This window comes from Monodelphis domestica, chromosome 3 (assembly GCF_027887165.1).
Source record: "Monodelphis domestica isolate mMonDom1 chromosome 3, mMonDom1.pri, whole genome shotgun sequence".
In the NCBI taxonomy this organism is placed as follows: Eukaryota; Metazoa; Chordata; class Mammalia; order Didelphimorphia; family Didelphidae; genus Monodelphis; species Monodelphis domestica.
In genome coordinates, this window is record NC_077229.1 from 184,525,966 (window position 1) to 184,544,281 (window position 18,316).

The following is an 18,316-nucleotide window of genomic DNA, read 5'->3' on the forward strand; positions in this document are numbered from 1 at the left end:
ACATTTCTGATAGAAATGAAGAGGGGTATATCTGGAGATCACTGTTGTTGTTTTTTTTTAAAATATATTTTATTTGATCATTTCCAAGCATTATTCGTTAAAGACATAGATCATTTTCTTTTCCTCCCCCCCACCCCCCATAGCCGACGCGTAAGTCCACTGGGCATTAGATGTTTTCTTGATTTGAACCCATTGCTTTGTTGATAGTATTTGCATAAGAGTGTTCATTTAAAGTCTATCCTCTGTCATGTCCCCTCAACCTCTGTATTCAGGCAGTTGCTTTTTCTCGGTGTTTCCACTCCCATCACTGTTGTTTTAATGTGTATTTCTCTAATCAATAGTGATTTGGAACATTTTTTCACATGACTATAGTTAGTTTTAATTTCCTTATCTGAAGCTACCTGTTCATATACTTTGACCACTGATCAAATGGAGAATGCTTTGTATTTTTATAAATTTGACTCAGTTATCTGTATCTTTGAGAAATGACACTTTAATCAGAGAAACAATACCACCCCCACCAATTTGTTGCTTCCCCTCTAATCTTGGTTGTATTGATTTTTTTGGGAAAATCCTTTTTAAATTGATATATTAACATTTATTTATTTTTTTCTAATGTTCTCTATGTCTTGTTTGATCATAAATTCTTTCTTTATCCTTATGTTTGACAGACAAACTTTTCCATGTTACCCTAATTTGTTTATGTTATCAACATTTATTTCTAGATCAAGTGACAGAGCCATTAAAAACACTTTGGGCCAATGGAGGAAAAGCAATAAAAAAAGACAGGTCTTAAATTCTGCTCTGAAATCCTTTGGCAAGGCCAGGTTTTGAGAGAACTACGGCCTTTGTTGGAAGCCATGGTTAGCTCCAAAATAATAAGTTAAGTCATTCCTCAAGTGGGCCCCAGCTGTCTGGTCAAACTCCTCAGACAAGCAATATCTGCAAGGCTTAGCACTATTTAGGCAAGAAACTTTGAAGCTGTATCTTCATAGACACATGTATGCAAAACCCAAAAACCCTTTGTATTCTGTTTATGACCAAATTTGTACCTGTTTGTTCCCCTCCCCTCACTCCATTGGCTCATTCTGATGCAATGTTTATGAGTTCTGATTGGCTTTCAATGATGTAATGCTTCTTTTGTAAAATCACATATATATTGGACCTTATGCTCAATAAAATTGAAACCTGATGCTTGAAGGCCTGGTTATCCCCTCGAGTCCATATAACTCAGTCATTGGGACTCCTGCTCTCTCTACTGTCTATCTGTTTCTCTGTCTCTCCCTGTCCTCTTTGGTTTATCTGAGCTGGTTCTTGGAGAAGCCAGCAATTTTCTCCCTTTAGGATAACTTATTAGTAGCAGCCCACAACAATCAAGTATCCATTTTGACTTTATCTTGGTATATGGTATGAGATGCTGGTCTATGCCTAGTTTCTGCCATATCATTTTTCCAATTTTCTCAGCAGTTTTTGTTTAATAGTGAGCTCTTCCCCACAAAGTTTGGATATTAGGGTTTATCAAACACTAGGCTACTATGGTCATTAGCTACTCTGTGTTCATTTCCTAACTTATTTAAGTGATCCACTCTCTTTCTTAGCCAATACCAAATTGTATTAATGGTTTCTACTTTATTATTTCTAATTCTTGGAAATATTTTTGGGTAGTTGGATTGGTATGGCACTACATAGGTGAATTAATTTAGGATTGTCATTTTCATTATATTGGCTTGGACTTTCCATTGGCAGTTAATATTTTCCAATTGTTTAGGTCAGAATGTGTGAAAAGTGTTTTGTGATTGTATTCATGTAATTTTTGGGTTTGTTTTGCCAAGTATATCCATAGACATTATATATTGTCTGCAGTTATTTTGAATGGAATTTCTTTCTCTATCTCTTGCTCTAGAACTTTGTTAGTGATAAATGGAAATGCTGATGACTTATGTGGATTTGTTTTGTATCCTGTAACTTTGCTAAAGTTGTTCTTTGTTTATATTAGTTTCTTGGATGATTATCTGGAATTCCCTATTATACCATCACATAATTTACAAAGATTGATAGTTCTGTTTTCTCCTTACCTATTCTAATTTTTTAAATTTCTTTTCTTGCTCTTACTGCTATCACTAGCATTTTTAGTATGATATTAAATAGTAGTGGTGATAATGGTGATAATGGTGATAATGATAAGGATTTAATTCATTATTGATCTTACTGAGAAGGGTTCTAATTTATCTCTATTACAGATAATGTTTGCTGATAGTTTTAGATAGATGCCCTTTATCACTTTAAGGAAAGTTGGGGGAGCAGAATTTTTAAGTCTTCTGATAGTGCTAAGTATTTGAGAGGTCCAAAACTTGAACAATTCATCATAGACTTGTATTTATTTTGTTAATTTTAACAAATTTTATTTATTTCTAAAACATTATTTATTTAAGATTTATTTAAAAATATTTTGAGTTCCAAATTATCTCCTTTTCTCTAGTCCCTCCTGCTCATTTAAGCAATAGGATATTGATTATATCTGTGTAGTCATTCAAAACATATTTCCAAATTAACACTGGTTGATTTAACATGTGTTTGTTAAGGTATCCTTGTTCACATACATATGCTTCAACCTGTCATTTGTTTGAGTACATGTATTATTCAAGGCTTGTTAAAAACTTAACAGGATTCTTATACTCAGAGAGTTTGGGGGGTAGAGGTGGGGAAGGACAGTTATTCTGGGTTTGGTCAAGGCTAGGTCAGGTGATCCTTACCTGTTTGAGTATGATTTTAGCATTCCTCTCGTATGGTTTCTCAGGAAGTATTTTTCTCAGGAAATAAAAATTATTTTCCTGACTAATTTGTGAAAGGCAAAGGAATGCATTGGATGAGACATTTTCATTCCTACAATGTAGCATGTGTTCTAAAACTTCAAGCTTAGAAAGTGAATTCATAAAATGTTCACAGAGTCACCAAACTGGCTTTCAGGATCTAGACTGTGCCAGAGTCCATGCTTGTTTCCACCTTCTCAGTCCTGCTGTGACTTGTACTCATTTAAAGATTCTCAGGTATAGTTCTTGGCATCCTAGGAAGAGCTTAGCCTCTTGAGTATAAGGTCAAAGAAGTAGAATTTTAGTTAAGGAAACTTTCCTGAGGTAAGAATGTGTGTGTATTTTTGTTTGTGTGTGTGTGTGTGTATTTATGTCTCTCTATAAACACACTATATGTATATATTTCTATTATCTATATACATATTTGTTATTCACAAATTATTCTGCAAAGTCCCTCTGTTTGAGGTGTTCCTTGGTGGCAAGGGTATATTTTAGATCATCTACCTTTGGACTGTGTTACTAGTGGTTGGCTTTGATTATTTAGCTTTTGAGAAATAATATTTAATAAAACATTGATAATTAAAATGCAAAGAAGACTGTGATTCAAATCCAAACTTTGCAAATTAAGGTCTTGGGAATGTCACTTATCTTCTATTAACTTCTTCATCTATAAAATGAGGGGGTTGGACGAGATTTTTGAGTTACCTTCTAGCTCTAAATCTATGAGCCAGTCATGTTACATGATTCTCTTATTTGTTCTTCATCCCTTGACATTGAATTAATTCAACTGTGCTAACTCATATTTTATGGTAGAATAATAGAGTAGATAGTTTCAACTAGTCAGAGGACAGAGAAAATGCTTTATACATAGACTATCCAAAATGTATGAATGCATATTTTTCTACCAACGTTCTGGTTTGTTATTTTGTGATGATGTGGTTTTAGTGGTCGGTGACTACCATTTTTATTGCTGAGGTATCCTATGCATTTTCAAATTGATTTGATATCTGCCATTACATAAAACTCTAATTTGACTGAACCATTGTGTATATGAAGGGAGAATAAATTCAAACCAAAGCTAGAAAAATTAGAGCTAATTGAATTATATTGAGCCTAAAACTGTATCGAATACTTTATATTTTTATATAGAAGGAAATCAAGATCTACTGAGTATTTTTTGAGCAGAGTAGTAACTTGGTTCATCGCTATGCTTTAAGATTATTTTGGCATCTGTGTAGAGAGTAGCTTGCAGAATGGAGAGTTTGGAATGAGTCTAAGTAGAAGTCTACTGCTATAGTCCAGTTGGAAAATGATGAGGGACTATCCATGTGACTTAAAGGAAATGGATTGGGAGAAGCATTGGGATGTCTTGAATCATTCAACTCATCCATTAGGAAGCATTTATTAAGTACCTACTATGTAAATGAATATGTTAATTACCTTGATCTACTTGAGTTACCCTAATATGTAGAGGATGAGGATGTTTGAGATTGACATCACTTACTAAGAGGGACTTGTGGTAGATAACAGTTTTTGGAAGCCTGATTGTGAAATTTTCTTAGCTGAAGTAGCCATGGAAACCACCTCTTGTAGGGCCTGGCATAATCTGCTGTCCTTGGGTCCCATAAGCCAAAAGCTCATTTTATACCAGCTCTCAAAGTCTCTGGGATGAGATAACCAAATGACCTTTCAGCCCACAAAAAAATTCTGGATCTCAGAAAAATATTCTGGGTTTCGCAAAAACATTCTGCATCACCCATTAGATTCTCTATCACTGTCAGATTGAGTTATTTTTGATCTATTTAACTGTTTTATCATTTAAACTTGATGGGAACTTGTTGTTACAGATGCTGTGCCTTATTGTATTCCAAAGTCTGGGAACTTAATTACTTTGTTTGCTTATCATGCTAAAGAAAATGTTATTGTACCCAAAAATTTGTGTCGAAGACTCTTTGGCCTTGTTGCTCTTCCCCTGGCAATCCAACATCTTTATCCTGGAACTTTTTGCCCATACCACACCCAGATCCCTCCCTGCCTCCCTTTGTTAAAATAATATATCCTGCTGCCTGTTATCTAAAAATTTGAGCTTTCTGGCATTCGGCTGTTTTGCTCCATATGTGCATGTAGGTCCTTGCTTAATAAAAATTATTTTGATCTTAAAGACACTGTATCTTTCTGGTATTCCTCTCCTTGGTAAAAGAGAGATTTTGGTCTCATAGGGTGCTTTCCATAGTGTCTCTAGGGTAATGTTTCTTTTGGGGACAGAGGGAATTGGACCCCATCTGCTTGGCACATTACCTCTTAAGGCTATTGGCTGGAGGGGGTGGGAGAAGAGGAGAGAAGAGGGAGGAAAGGAGCCCAAATTCCAAAGAGGTTATGCCTCAGTTTAGGATGCTAGAGAGTGTGCTAAGTCCTGGAGATACAAAGAAAGGCCACAAATAGTGGTCCCTGCCCTCAGGGAGTTCACATTCCATTGGGAGACATTCAGTAGCCTGTGAGTATCAGGGATGGGGATGTGAGAAGTGAGGATAGTGAAGTGTTGACAAAGTAAAGACTAGAGATGAGAGAAGTTAGAGTAGGTGTGGTAGCCTGAGAAAGTTTTAGAGATCCTAGGATGAAAAATAGGTTTAGATTGGGGGAGGAATGAGAGGAGATAGACTGAGAAGAGATTATTGTCCAGTAGAGAAATGTCAGAGTTTAAATAAGAAAATCAGAAAACTTTTGGGTAATGATGAGATCCAGAGATGAGACCTTCCTTCTTTGTAGCTTCAACAGAATAAATGAGAAAGTCAGGAGATTTAAGGAGATTGAGGAATAGTTGGCAAGACATATAAAAGATTATAAGATTTAGAACTGAAAGGGCATTTAGAGATCATCTAGTCACTGGTTTAGAGGCTGATAGATTTCAAAATGGAAGTGATGTCAGAGACCATGAAGCCCTACCCTTTCTTTTTGTATAATTGATTTTTTCCATGATTTAAATTTAATTTGTTTCTCTTCTGAATTTGACAAATATCAATAGGCATTAACATTAAATACACAAAGAACTGAAAAGAGTTGCATATTAAATTACAAATCTCTTAATAAGGAAAAAATGTTTGTACAGAAATATTCATAGCTGTGCTCTTTGAGGTGGCAAAAAATTAGGAAATGAGTGGCTGCCCCTTGATTGGGGAATGGCTGAACAAATTGTGGTATATGATGGTGATGGAATACTATTGTTCTGTAAGGAATGATGAACTGGAGGATTTCTATATGAACTGGGAGAACCTCCAGGAACTGATGCAGAGTGAAATGAGCAGAACCAAGAGAACATTATACACAGAAAGTGAAACATTGTGGAACAATCCAATATAATGGACTTTGCTAATACAAGACAATCCCAAGGGACTTATGAAAAAGAACAAATTGAGAGAAAAAATTGCGGGAGTAGAAATACAGAAGAAAAACAAATGACCTATCATTGGTTTACATGAATATATGATTTTGGGGATTTGATTTTAAAAGATTTCTCTATTGCAAAAATGAATAATATGGAAATAGGTATAAGTGATAACATTTGTATAACTTAGTGGAAATGCTTATTGGATCCGGGAGTAGTGAGGGGAGGGAAAGAAAATGAGATATGTAAACATGGAAAATATTTTTTAAAAATGGCTAATCTCCATTATACATAGTTCATTTTTTTTGAGTATATAATGCATTCCACGTATTAGTTCTAAAGCTGTCATGGTTGTCTATCACCCTTTGAATTTTCTTCTGTACTCTTCTGTGCAATTAAAAAAGTTCCATTGATTTTCTTCTGGACATCTTTGTCATTAGATGCTTCCTTCCCTTGCCCTCAAAGCCCTCCTTTAAAAGAAATAAGCATAGTCAAAACATACCCGTACACTGCCTAAGTGCAAGTCGTATTCTATACTTCTGGTACATGACCTTTCTACCAAGAGTTTTAGAAACATGCTTCAAGTCTTCTGGAATCATGGTTGGTCATTGATCAGAGTTTTTCAGTATTTCAAGTTTCTTTACAACATAATAATCATGACATAAATTATTTGCCTGGTTTTCTTCATATAATTCTGTATCACATGTGAATAGAAAAGCAAAAATGTCTCAGTTTTGAAAGAACTAAAATTATAATGGTAGAAATAATGCATACAGGTGAGTGGTGACAGTGGAGAGCAGAACAAATCTAAACTCAGTGGATACCCTACCTAGCTTTATAGGGTTGTGAGTAAAGCCCTTTATACAATTTAAAATGTTAAAGAAGGATTTATTATTTTGATTTCATATTTTCAAATAGAGTTCAGATAGAAGCATACTTGGGGATACATAACTATATATATATTTGTATTTAATGTGCTGTGGACAATTGCACAGGTGCATAAAATGTTTATATTTTGTAATCAAATAAAAATATTACCATGCAAGCTCATCTTTTGTAGATTCACTGAAAGTATCTTTGAGACAAGCCAATAGGCAATTTGGTGGGGATAATATGTACCTAATTCCATTCCTATATGGTTTTGAAAACTTCCATTAAATCTCTATATTTTGAAAGCTTTTTTATTCCACCTAGTTTAGAGATTCTGACATTGATATGGTGAAATCTCTTGAAAATACTGTTCTAAAATTTTTATGCATCTACATTAGGGTCAGGTGATAGTGATCAACAGATTTCAGTACAATTTGTTAAATTCTCATAGTTTGTTGTCTATTTGTAACAAAAAGATTTGTCATTTTGTTAGTTTATGAAGGAGAATGACTTGCTGTTGAACGTTTCTGTCTTAGTAGGAATTCAGGAGATGTGAAATTTTGCAGTGTAAAGTCTGGGTGCCATGAGAATAACATTTTGGAGGGTAATTTCAATTGACATGATGATTATAATAAAGTTCACAGGATCAGATTTACAGAATTGGTGAGTTAGAAGTGATCTCATTAGTCATTTAGTCCAATCCATGCAGAAAAAGATGAGGATGATGATGGGCAGTGTGATATAATGAATAGAAAGTTATCTTTGGAGTCAGAAAGAGTTGAATTCAAGTGGTGACTCTTCCTAGACTGACTATGTGACCCTCAGGAGATCACTTAATCTCTCAGTATCCTAAGGAAACTATAAAAGTCTAAATTACAGAATTATTTCTGAACTGCATTGGTGGGGAGACTTTCCTTTCCTGGTGTTATTCTTATGTATCTGAAGAAACTTTTTATGTTTTAAGCTATTAAACAAATGTCAGGCATCATTGTTTTAGTGGAAAGCCACTAGACCAATGAGAATGTAAACATTTCGATATTACTAAAACAGAGAAAGGACATTTGATTTTATAACCTAACTTTTTACAAGCTGGTATATATAAATAATGTATTTTATTAGTCTTTGTTTGGAAGGATGGCTGGTTGGGGAAGTTGAACATGTCTAACTTGTTCAGAAGATATACCTAACAATTAACCTAAGAAAATAAAATGCAAACTTCCTCCTAGTCCCTATCTGATGGAAGACCTCCCAGGTGTGTAGTTAAGGAAGTTGGAAGGAGCCAACATTCTCTGGATGCTTATGTGAATGACTGTGCCTGATCCAGCATGCACCTGCTTAGTGTTTTGAGGACCTTACAGACTGTGATTGAACAGTTCACAATACTTCTAAGGCTTTTTACTTTTAGGTTGCCATTTTTCCTGAAGATTTAGTGCTTGAATAGAGAGCATGAGTCAATTATCTCTAATTAAGATTGTTTATAATTAATGTTTATATTTATTTGTAACCCTTATGGGTTTGATGCTTTGGTCAACTGAAACAATTCCTATGAAGTTTTAACCAATAGGACTTACAGTTTTGAAGGCCTAAATTGGGGTACTCCACATTTTTTATGCTCCATTTGGTGTTCTAGTGAAGCCTCTGGACTCCTCAGAAAAATTAATCAATTAATGTTCATTAAGAAGCTATTATGTGCCAGGCAATGTGTTAAGCTCTGAGATACAAAAAAAGGCAAAAAAAGTTATAGTCTCTGCCCTCTAGGAGTTTATAATCCAATGAAGGAGAAAACATGCAATCAGGCATGTATAGGATAAATGGAAAATAATTGAGAGAGAAAAAGCACAAGAATTAAGAGAGATAAGGAAAGACTTCCTGTAGAAGGTAGAATTTAGTTAGGACTTAAAAAGAAACCCAGAAAAAATGTTGTTAAATTCATAAAATAAAATATATAAGATTACAAAGGAAACTAAAGTAAAATGCAATTATCATTTTAAAAAAGTCACAGAAACCTGATTAAGAACCCCTGTTCTAGATTTTGAGCACTTTGCTTTGGTAATAAACATGCTTCATTCTCTGTTCTTAGGATGCATTAGCTTGTAAGAGGGGAAGGTGATGTTCTTTTACTTTACAAATCCTTTCTCTAGTAGGAAGCTATCTAGTCCCATTGCTAGATGGTTCCGTTGGTCTCTTCTCCAATTGAAAGAATCAGGATTTCCAATCATGATTGGAAAGGATGAAGGAGGCCATTTAGCCTAACCTGGATCTAACCAAGAACCTCCTATGAGTGGTACCTGAAGAGTGGCCTTTTGAAGACTTTTAGTGGAGGAATTGCTCCTTTGTAAGGTGGCCCATTTTACTTTCTATTGCTCAAATGATTAGTTATTTTTAATTTACAGTAAGCTAAAATCTGTCTTCTCAGTAATATCCTTTGTTGCTTCTGGTTCTGACTTCTGACAGAAGTTGGGGAGGTAATGGAAATCAGAGCAAATCTAATACCTCTTCACACAATAGCCTGTATTAAAAAACAAACATTTATCAATATCTTTTTTAATATCACATAAATTCCCTTCTGTGTTCCTCTCTCATTTCCTACTCTTAAAGATATGTCTTATTACAGATAATTGTTTTTGGAAAAGGAAGAAAAATCAGCAAAGTCTATCAAAACATTAAAAAAATCTAATATTATATGTTATATTCAATAACCATGGACCCTTGCAAAATATTAGAAGAGAAGTCTCTTCTAATATTTCTCTTTTGGGGGCCAAATTTTTTCTGTATGTTTTCTCATCATTTAGTTTTGATTATTTTGTGGTTATTGTTCTATCTTTTTGTGTTCACGTAGTCATTGTACATATTGTTTTTTTTATTTCACTTTCATAAGCATTTGTCACTTTTAGTTCAGAAATATTCAATTTTATTTATGTACTACGACTTTGTTTAGCTCTTCCCTATTAGTGGACCTCTATTTAGAATTCTTTCTCATCACAAAAGTGCTACTATATTTTGGTGTATTTAACAACTTTCCTTTTGTCAGTGACCTCTTTGAAGTGTGCTGTTTAGTGTGCTACTCTATTTGCATAAAATCTAGTTATACCCATTCACAGCTCCACAACATTTCATTAACATGCCAAAACAGCCTTTCAGTCTTTGAAGACTGCTATCACGTCCCACCTAAATATACTTCTCTTAAAGTTAAACATCTTTAGTTCCTTCAATTGATTCAAAAATGCTCCAGATGTGGTCTGATTAGGATAGAATGGTCACCCTCTTCATTCTGGATACTATAATTTGCTGGATTTGTCATCCTTAGATTACATTAATTATGTTAGCTAGCATGCCATTTATTTGATGCCTATTAAACCCTCAGATCATTATTATTCAGATATATTTTATTTTCCCAATTACATGTAATAACAATTTTCAACATACATTTTCTAAAATTTTAAGATCCAAATTTTCTCCCTCCTTTCCTCCTCTTGGAGATGGTAAGAAATTTGATCTGGGTTACACATTTATTATCATGCAAAACATACTTCCATATTCCATTGTTGTAAGAGAATACTCATATAATATCCAAACCCCAAAATAAACTCATATGTAATCTAATGTGAAAGATAATATGCTTTGATATGCATCTGACTCAAACAGTTCTCTGGAGGTGGATAGCATTCTTTCTTATAAGTCTTTCAGATTCGTCCTGAATCATTGTATTGCTGAAAGTGGCTAAGCCTTCACAATGGATCATTGTATGCAATGTTCTCCCAAGTCTGCTTATTTCATTCTGTAGTAGTTCATGTAGATCTTTCTAGTTTTTTTTCCCCTGAAATCATTCTGCCCATCATTTTTTAAAACATTTTATTTAATTAGTCAATTTAGAATATTTTTCCTTGGTTACAAGAATCATATTCTTTCCCTCCCCTTCCCCCACCTGTCCCTTAGTCAACATGCAATTCCACTGGGTTTTACATGTGTCCTTGATCAAAACCTATTTCCAGATTATTGATATTTGCACTAGGGTGATTGTTTAGAATCTATATCCCCAATCATATCCCTGTTGGCCCATTTGATCAAGCAGTTGTTTTTCTACTCCCACTGTTTTTCCTCTGAATATGCATAGCATTCTTTCTCATAAATCCCTCCAAATTATTCTGGATCATTGCATTGCTGCTAGTAGAGAAATCCATTACATTTGATTGTACCAGTCTATCAGTCTCTGTGTACAGTGTTTTCCTGGTTCTGCTCCTTTCGCTTGCATCACTCTTCCTGGATGTCATTCCAGTTCCCATGGAATTCCTCCAGTTCATTATTCCTTTGAGCACAATAGTATTCCATCAGCAACATATACCATAATTTGTTCAGTTATTCCCCAATAGAACAGCATCCCCTCGTTTTCCAATTTTTTTGCCACCACAAATAGCACAGCTATGAATATTCTTGTACAAGTCTTTTTCCTTATTATCTCTTTGGGGCATAAAACCATCAGTGCTACTGCTCATCACTTCTTATAGCACAATAAACAGTATCCCGTCACCATCATATACCACAATTTGTTCAACTATTTCCTAATTGATGGATATCCCCTCAATTTCCAATTGTTTGCCACTACAAAAGGAGCTGCTACACATACTTTTGTAGAAGGAGAGCCTTTTTTTTTTATGTTTGAGATAGAGACTGAATAGTGGTATTACAGGATCAAATGGTATGAAGTTTTATAGCCCTTTGGTCATAGTTCAAAATTGTCCTCCAGGATTAGTTCACAACTCCACCAACAATGCATTAGTGTCCCAATTTTGCCACACCCCCTCCAACACTTATCACTTTCCTTTCCTGTCATATTGATCAATGTGATAGGTGTGAGGTAGAACCTCAGAATTGTTTTATTTTGCCTTTCTCTAATTAAGAGTGATTTAGAACGTTTTTTATATGACTATTGACAGCTTTGATTTCTTCATCTGAAAATTGCTTGCTCATATCTTTTGACCATTTGTAAATTGGGGAATGACTTGTATTCATATAAATTTAACTTAGCTTTCTAATTTGAGAAATGAGATCTTTATTGGAGAAATTTGTTATAAAAATTTCCCAGTTTGTTGTTTCCCTTCTAATCTTGGTTACATTGGTTTTGTTTGTACAAAAGCCTTTTAATTTAATAGAATCAAGTTTATTCATCTTATATCTTATAATACTCTGTCTCATTTGTTATAAATTCTTCCATTCTCCATAGATCTGTGAGGTAAACTATTCTATAGACACCTAATTTACTTATGATATTATTTTTTATATCTAAGTCATAAACCCATTTTTACTTTATCTTGGTACAGGGTATGAGATATTTGTCTATATCTAGTTTTTGCTATACTGTTTATCAGTTTTCCTAGCAGTTTTTATTAAATAGTGAGTTCTTATCCTAAAATCTGCTGTCTTTGGACTTATCAGGCACTAGGTTGCTGAGGTCATTTACCCTTATACATGGTGTATGTAATCTATTCTATTGATCCACCATTCTATTTCTTAGACAGTACCACATTGTTTTGATGAAGGCTGCTTTGTAGTATAGTTTGAGTTCTGGTACTGCTAAGCCACCTCCCTTGACGGTAAAAAAAAAAAATTAATTCCCTTGATATTCTTGAGATATTCTTTTGTTCTTCCAGGTGAATTTTGTTATTATTTTTTCTAGTTTTATAAAATAATTTTTTGTAGTCTGGTAATTTTTGTAGTTGGTATGGCACTGAATAAGTAAATTAATTTAGGTAGAATTGCCATTTTTATTTGCTGAACTTTCTGTAAGGAATTAAAATTAAGGGTTTGACTAAATATACAAGAATTCTAAGATAGTACTGTGGTCACCCATTTAAAAATATTTTAGCTCAAACCAAATTGACTTTTATTAGCTTTATTTACAAAGAGGTGGGAAGAGTGAAAGTAGAGAAATGTAAAAGAGTGTAGAGTAAGAAGTCTAGCCTATCACCCTAAATGTTGCTCCTGTCCCTGGCTCAACCCAGGCATATATACATATACATATACAGGCTTGTTAACCCCTCAGCCAGAGGACTTGGTGGTGAATTGAATAAGGGTGAAGGGGAGGCCTCTCTGGATCTAATCTCTCCAAAAGCCAGGAAAGGAGGGTCAACTTCTCACTCACCCAAGCTGAAGCTCCAAAGGAGAGGATCCAGGAGCAGTCCTACCAGAAGCAGTCCAAGAGCCAGAGTACCAGGTTGAAGTTGCAACTTGTAGCTCCAAGCCATAGACCCAGTCCAAAATCCTCCAAGCCAAAAATTCAGGCCAAAGACAGGAAGTTCAGGACTTTTATAGTCCTTTTTCTATGTCCCTTCCTGTCCCTTCCTCCACTTTATAGGAGACAATTGCAGTCTTTAAATTTGCTTAGCACTGTTCAGGTGGTGGTCAGTTGCTTCTGGAGTTGATACCCACTTTTAGCAAGTGGCTTGTAGATCTCTCCTACTCATTGTTAAGTAGGGGTGTCTTCAGTTTTTGTTGATTAATTTAAAAATAGGCAAGAGGAGAGTTAATCCTATCTTCACATTTCTTAATAACACAGAAAGGCCGAAGACTTGTGTGGATTTATTTTGTATCCTGAAACTATAAGTTATTAATTGTTTCAACTAGTTTTTTCAGTTGAATCTCTAAGATTCTTTAAGTATACCATCATATTATATGTAGAGTAATAGTTTAGTTTCCTCATTGCCTACTTCATTAATTCTTTTAATTTCTTTTTCTTCTCTTATTGCTAAAGCTAAAATTTCTAGTAAAATATTAAATATTTTTTATTTAATAGTGATATTATATATCACCACAAGATAGTGGGCATGCTTGTTTTACCATAGATCTTATTAGGAAGATTTCTAACATGACCATTGCAAATGATACTTGCGGATGCTTTTAGGTAGACATAACTTATCATTTTAAGGAATGGACCACTTATTCCTATGCTTTTTGTGTTTTTAACAGGAATGGGTGCTGTATTTTGTCAAAGGATTTTTTTTTTGCATTTATTGAGATAATCATGTGATGTTTGTTAGTTTGGTTATTGATATAGTCAATTATGCTGATAGTTTTCCTAATATTAAATCAGATTTGCACTCTTGGTATCAATTCCACCTGGTCATAGTGAATGATCCTTGTGATATATTGCTGTAGTTACTTTTCTAATATTTTATTTAAAAATTTTGTAGCTGTATTCATTAATTCAATTGGCTTATAATTTTCTTTTCCTGTTTTTCTCTTCCTGGCTTAGGTAACAGTACCAATTATTTAGTTTTCAATTAATATTTTGTCTTTCCATATACCTTTATTGATTATAATTTTTATTGCATTGTGATCTGAAAATGATGCATTTCTTCTTTTCTACATTTGGTTGTGAAGTTTTTATGCCCTAATACATAATCAATTTTTTGTATAGGAATCATGTATGATAGAAAAGAAGGTATATTCCTTCCCCCCCTCCCAGTTTTCTCATGTGAAGATTGGATTTGGCTCGCCCCTAATTATAACAATGAAGGCACTTAGCTCTTTGTTGATAGTGAAGTTAAAATTGTAATCCCTGGTCTATTTTTAGATTTTAATCCCAAAATATTAACTCAGTATTTAAAGTAGATCTACCCATTTTAACTATAAAAGGTGTTAACTAACTACAAAAGGTGAACTAACCAAAAAAAAAAAGGTGTTAACTAACCACAAAAGGTATAACTAACTAAAAAAGGTGTGAACACTCATTTTATACATTGAGGGGGAAGTCCTGGAGAGGAGTGTCTGCTGTGATTGGTAGATGTAAACCTTAGGGGAGGTGATAGAAGAGAAAAAAGTTGTTAAATAGAGGAAACAGAGGCACACAAGGAATTTGATCAAGATCATTCATTGGACTGGAAGACAGACACTCAGACTTGGAGTGAAGACAGTTGGCTGTGGAACTGGACCCCTGGAGGAGCTTGTGCTCTCTGCAGAGAGAGAGGAAAGTGGAGCTCTGCCTCTCTCTCTCCCCTTTTATCTCTTCCTCAAAATATTCCCTCTATTGTAAGTAAACTACCATAAATTCCATTTACTTTAGTAATTCATTTTGGGATTTAGAAATTATATTCCTGGTGACTACCAATTAAATATTCAGTCCAACTACAATAATAAATCTAACACTCCTGAGATTTTTAGTTCTAACTTTTCTAAAATTTCATTCACTTCCTTTACTTCTTTCTTGTTTATTTTTTGGTTTGATTTATCTTGATTGGAAAGGGAGGAGTTGAGGTCCTCCATTAGTATAGTTTTATTGTCTATTTATTCATAAAGTTAATTTAATTTCTCCTTTAAAAATCTGGAGGCTATATCATTTTGGTGCATACATGTTTAGTATTGATATCACTTCATTTTCTATAGTACCTTTTATCAAGATGTAATTTCCTTCCATATATCTTTTAATTATATCTATTTTGGCTTTAGCTTTGTCTGAGATCATGATTGCTACTCTTGCCATTTTTATTTCAGAGGATGCCCAATAATTGTGCTCCAGTGACTTACCTTTACTCTGTGTGTGTCTCCCTACATCATATGTGTTTCTTTGTAATTATATTGTAGGATTCTTGTTTTTAATCCACTCTGCTATCTGCTTCCATTTTATGGGTGAGTTCATCCCATTCACATTCACAATAATGATTACCGACTGTGTATTTCTCTCCATCTTATTTTCCTCTTTTGATTCTGCCCTTTCTCTTTTCTCTCTGTCTCTCCTCACAGATATTTTGCTTTTAATCACCAACCCTCCTTTAGTCTTCCTTCTATAACTCCACTTCCCTCACCCTTATTCTCTGTTTTTCTCCATAGGGGTAAGGTAGGAATCTATTCTCTGATGAGTATGATTGTTATTTCCTCTCTGAGCCAGTTGTGATTAGAGTAAAGTTTAAGCATTGCCATCACTGCCTTCATGCTCCCCCTCCACTGTAGTAGTTTTTTGTGCTTCTTTAGGTGAGCAAATTTATCTCATTCCACCTCTTCCTTCCCTTTTTTCTCATTGCAATCTTCTTTTTCACCTTTTGATTTAAACTTTTTTTTGCATACCATGCCATTCTAATCAGCTTACTCCCACACCTTCTGTCTATATGTCTTCTGTCTAACTACTCTAATACTGACACATTTTTAAAGAGTTACAAATAATTTTCCATATAGGAATATAAATAGTTTGGTTCTATTGAATCTCTTAAATTTTTTCTTTTTTATTTACTTTTTTATGCTTCTCTTGAGCCTTGCATTTGAACATAATACTTTAATTTTAGTTCTGATCTTTTCATCAGGAATGCTTGGAAAGCTTCTGTTTTATTAAATTACTATTTTTCTCCTGAAAGAATATACTCAGTTTTGCTGGGTAGATGATTCTGGGTTTTAAACTTAATTCTTTTGCTTTCCAGAATATCACATTCAAAATCTTCAAATCTTTTAATGTGGAAGCTGCTAAATCCTGTGTAATCCTGACTGTAACTCTGTGGTACTTGACTTATTTCTTTCTGACTGTTTTTATTTTCTCCTTGGCTTGTAGGCTTTTTAATTTAACATAATATTCCTGGCAGTTGTGTTTTAGGGATTTATTTCAGGACATAATTTGTGGATTCTTTCATTTTGTATTTTACCTTCTTTTTCAAGAATAACAGAGCAATTTTCTTTGATAATTTCTTATAATATTGTGTCTAGACTTTTTTTTTTTTTGAGCATGGCTTTCAGGTAGTCCACTAATTCTTAAATTCCCCCCCCCCTTTGATCTATTTTCCAGGTCAGTTGTTTTTAAAATGAAATATTTCATGCTTTCTTATGTTTTTTCATTCCTTTGCTTTTGTCTTATTGTTTCCTGATGCCACATGAAGTCATTAGCTTCTAGTTGCCTAATTGAAATTTTTATGAAAATGATTTTCTTCTATGACCTTTTGAAACTCTTTTCCATTTGGTCAATTCTACTTTTAAGGAAACTCTTTTCTTCATTGGATTATTGTACCTCTTTTTCCTTTGGGGGAATTCTGTTTTGCATTACTTTCATTTCTTTTTCCCATTTTTCATCTGCTTCTCTTACTTGATTTTTGAAATTCTTTATTGAGTTCTTCCCAAGCACAAGACCAACTCATATTTTTTTTGGGCATTTTTGTGTATTTGCTTTGCTTTTTCTGTCCTTTTCTGAGTCTGTGTCTTTTTCTCCATAAAATTTTTCTATTAGTTTTTTTTTTGTTGTTTGCTCATTTTCTCAGCCTTTCCCTTGATTTTACCTTTATCTTAAAGGGGGACTCTATTTACAGGGTAAAGGAGGCACTCTCTTAAACTTCATTTTTTCCTTGCTGCTACCCTTAGCTCTATTTCTGAGTTTGTGAAAATTTCAGTTCTTCCAAGGTGGTATGATGGGCTATGATCTGGGAGCTCTGAAAGCCACCTCCCATTGCTGATTCAATCACCCCATGAAACTTCTGATGGTATGCAAAACTCAGAGTGCTCTGAGCTACCTAGTGCCAGAGCTCATAGTCTAGCCTCAGGCTTGGGCAGGGGCTTTGTGCTTCACTCTTGGCTTAATCAGGTCAGGCAAAGGCTTTGCCCTGGAGCTTGTAACCCAGGCTTGAGCTTGGGTAGAGGCTCTGGACCTCACTCTGGGCTTACATATACAGGCATACTGTGGATTGCCCTGCACTGGGATTCAGGTCCTCACTGTAGGCTTAGGCAAGGGTTCTGGATCTCTCCTTGGACTTGCACCAGCTAGATGCACTGCCAACTTCCCTGTGCTGGGGCTTGGGGCCTAGGTTTGGGTTTGGCCAGGGGCTCAGAGTCTGAACCAGCTAGGAGCATCACAGACTGTCCTGTGGTAGGGCTTATACTGGGGCTTAGAACTTTAAGAGTATATATGGAGTTGCACTGCTGTTGGCTTATGCAGAGCCTCAGAGTCTCCACATTGACTTGGGCCCAAGTTCAGAGCCAGGAACAGTAGACATAGGGTGGGGGGGGGGGCTTGCTGTTGGCTTGTGCCAGTTCTCCTTGGTAGGGCCTTGCTGGAGCTGTGTTCCCTTCTCACCCCAGTAAACCAAGACCCTCTCTGCCTACCTTTCAAGTTGTTTTCTACAGGACAGTTGCTTCACTCTGGTCTGCTTTTTGTTTCTTTCACTTTAGTATTTGTTATGAAGTGTTATTTTAAAGTTGGCTGGAGAGGATGTTCAGAGTGGTTCAAGCTTTTCCTGCTTCTACTATGCCATCTTGCCTCTGTTGCATCAGATAATTTTTAGATAAATAT